Here is a 3917-nt window from a genome sequence, read left to right as displayed (position 1 = left end):
TCAAAGGGATCACCCAGACCAAAAAAAGCTCGCATGTCAAAGTCAAAAGTGAAATGCATGCTTGTGTCCTTCTTTGATTCCAAGGGAATTGTTCATAAAGAGTGGGTGCCCCTGGACAAACAGTTAACCAATATTTCTACAAAGAAATTTTAGAAAGACTTCGTAAACGAGTTCTTCGTGTCCGTGCCAACATTGCTGATAATTGGATTCTGTATCACGATAATGCGCCATCCCATACTGCTCTGTCAGTACAGCAATTTTTAACCTCAAAACAAATTTCAGTACTACCACAGCCACCTTATTTACCAGATATCGCTCTATGCGACTTTTTTCTATTTCCAAGAGTCAAAATGGCGGTCAAGGGAGACCATTTTCAAACAATACAAGATGTCCAAAAAGCTGTGACGAGGGTCTGGGAGCATATTACAGAAGATGAGTTCCAGAAATGTTACCATCAATGGCAGAAGCGCTGGAATAAGTGTGTGCAATCAGAGGGGAACTACTTTGAAGGAGACAACACTAAACATGACTAAAACAGTAAGCAACATTTTTTTCACATTTGTCTCATTATTGTGGCACCTTGTATATATAAGTGTGTGTGTGTGTGCGCGCGCGCGCGCGCGCGTGTGTGTGTGTGTTTGTGTGTGTGTTTGTGTGTGTGTAAGCCGTGCATAAGAAATTATCCACATTTGCACGACTTTCCCGGAAAGCGGCTATAGCCACCACGTAAGGGGAAGTCTTACAACTGTGTTGTCAGCTTTTTTAAACTGTTTTTTATTATTATTTTTTTAATGGATTTCATTTTTATTAATTTTTAATTTTTAATTTATTTACAAACATGGATATTTCATAAATGTAAGCGATATGCTCAGAAACGACAATTAAGTATTAGTAAATATTACCAAAGTAAGCAAGATTCTCTGGAAAGCCGCAATATTTATTATTTTTTTTATTCCACGTTTTTCCATCGTTATAATACATTGAGTATCAGAGTAATGTCATCATGGTCACTTCTTATTAATTAATATAAACTAAGGATATGACAAAATAAAATCATTTTCAAATATTTTAATGCACGCAATAGAATAGCTTTTAAAAATCGAATCGCATAATTTATCTGGAAGATATTAAGGAGTACCAAAGAAATTTTCTTTCGCATTTTTTCTGTTTAGCCTCCGGAACCACCGTAAGGTATTACTTCACAGAATGAATGAGGATGATATGTATGAATCTCTCAGGTTAACTATTCTTGAGATGTATGGTTAACTGAAACCCAACCGCCAAAGAAATCCGATATTCATGATCTCAGGATCAAGTATTCAAATCCGTATAAAAGTAACTCCCTATTAGAAATTACTTCTAAAAAAGTAGAAATTAGCTCATTTGGTAAAAATTAAGAAATATTAAAAAAGGAAGAATATATTTATGTTATTTGTTATTTGTTATTTGTTGATCCAAATTAAGCCACTTTAAAACTAGTCCTATCAGAACCACTGTACGGGGCCGAATTTTTGCAGTTGAATTTACAAATGTACATAAAAAATAGGGGACATTTATGCTGAATAAACAACCAAAGATTGACAAAAAAAATATTTAATTTCTACGTAAACAGAGCCGCAAAGACCAAATGGTTTAAAGAAATAGAAAGAATATAAAAACATTAAACCTTTCTAAGGATCTGTGTAAAGAAAGATAAATTTTTTAAAATGATTGGTGAATAAGTTATAAACCGAATGGATGGTCGGAAGAAAGCCGACAACAGAGCAAAAGAATTAAAACATTTTGGGAATAGTAAAAGTCAAAAGTCAAAACTATGCAAACGATATCCGGAGTGATCGGAACAAAAAGGAAAAATCTGACGTCCACAACACATGACTTCCTTGTACGCCTATTAAATTACACGTTCAATTTTTTTTTTTTTAAATAAAAAGTAAATAAAATTTGATTTCATTAATAACTTCTGATAAAAGTTAAAAAAAAGGAGATGAAGTCTGACTTGACCGATAAGACCTTTTCCTTGTAAGATCCAAATATTTCATTAAAGTTTTATTTGGCTATAACTCTGGAACCACAAAAATAAGTACCACATAATATATCGTTGAAAAGCTCTCAAATGAAGTCTTATTACTGAATTTAAGAAAAAGTAAAAAATCTAAATGTTTTGGGATTTTGGATATTTTTGTTTCAGTTGATTGTAATCGAAAGGGAAGGTGCACAACTAGATGTTACAACAGTCCTAAATTCAAAATTTCAACATCCTACGGCTAATCGTTTTTGAGTTATGCGAGATTCATTCGTTCGTCCATACATACATACGTACGTACAGATGTCACGCCGAAACCAGTCAAAATGGATTCAGGGATGGTCAAAATGGATATTTCCATTGAAATCTGAAAACCGAAATTTCTGCGATCACAATACTTCTTTTACTTCGTACAAGGAAGTAAATATATTAAATGAACAAATTATTTGATTTATTAATCATTAAATAATGATTATATTTCATGACAAGAACATATAAGAAAGAAAATTAGTAACTGAAAAAAAAATCTCGATATGGAAACAAAACAGATTTTTTTACATTTTACAAACATGATATGAAAATAGGGAACAATATTTTTCTTGGCTAGCGTTCAAAAAAACGTTTATCTTAGAATAGCGTAAAAGTTTAAAGTAAAATTGTTAAGAACGTAAACAAAGTTTAATACTACTTACAAAAATTTTTTAAAAACAAAAACTTTCAATCCATGCTTTTATCTAAAAGGAAGTAAGATTACAGTAATAAATACTTAGTATACACTATATATTTAAATTAAAAAAATATTTTTTTAGTAAACTTCTTTTACATTAATTGCCTTTTAAACATTTTAATAACTGTCTTAACATAAACTGTTTTATTAACTGATAAGAGTAATATTATTCCTATTATATATTTTTGTTAAGATAAGATAAATACTATAAAATTTACAAATGCAGTACAATGGATTTAATAATAAAAAACAATTTAAGTAGGAATTTTTATACATTAAATTTAAACCTCTCATTTTGGAAAAGAAAGAAATTTAACTAAATATTTAGCATAACATTTCTTTTGTGACTTAAACCTATTGTGTAAAAGGTATCAGTAACTAAATAAAATTAAATGAATTTCAGAAGATAAAATTCTTCTAAAAGCTGCAAAAAAAAGTAATTCAAATTCAAAAATTGAATATGTTTTCGAAATATTAAAAAAAAATATGTTTCCGCCCGGGATCGAACCGGGGACCTTGCGCGTGTGAGGCGCACGTGATAACCGCTACACTACGGAAACTATACGTTCTCTACCCCTAACAATGTTCTTTTAATTATAATAATAAATTATAGTTTTGAATTATCCATTATATATAAAAAGTAATAAATAAATAATTTTGATGTATCATAAAATTTAAAGTAATCTTGGCAGAATTAAAAACGGTGAATGAATGTTTTGAAAAATGAAGGAAAATGTTTACTCTTTAGGTGTAATCATAATATTTTATAAATAAAGTTTGGCCAAATAGTTTAACTGTAAAAAAATAGTTTCAGCCAAATTTTTTTGTCTTTTTGAACATAAAAATAATTGTAATTAAACAAATATAATTTTAGATTATTGAAAACAATTACGTATAATTTAACAAAATTTATTCAGACCTCTTTCCTTTAACTAACATGAAAATGATTTAGCAATTCCGTAATATGTTGAGTAAGAATTTATTTCAATAATCCTTCTTATTCTAAAATGACAATGCTTTCTTTTACTTCCAGTCCTTTTTCCTCTTTCTTCTTTCTCAGGACAAATTAGAGCAACTTAGGAGAGCCATTAAGTTTCCGGTTAGAAGTTATTGCAGTAAGGGGAACAAGAGGATTAAAGAGAACCATCTTTCAACAGTTACTTCCTG

The 3917-nt window shown here is 29.9% G+C and overlaps 1 non-coding gene across 1 annotated transcript; it reads right to left on the bottom strand.

The window, feature by feature from the left end:
- Positions 1–3237: 3237 nt before the first annotated feature.
- Positions 3238–3310, bottom strand: TRNAV-CAC (transfer RNA valine (anticodon CAC)). Its single transcript has one exon. It is a non-coding gene; the product is annotated as a tRNA-Val (tRNA).
- Positions 3311–3917: the final 607 nt, after the last annotated feature.

The sequence above is a fragment of the Lycorma delicatula genome, chromosome 7 (genome assembly GCF_047948215.1).
Source record: "Lycorma delicatula isolate Av1 chromosome 7, ASM4794821v1, whole genome shotgun sequence".
NCBI lineage: Eukaryota > Metazoa > Arthropoda > Insecta > Hemiptera > Fulgoridae > Lycorma > Lycorma delicatula.
Note: the sequence above shows the minus strand (reverse complement) of the source record. Positions and strands in the feature narration are given on the sequence as shown.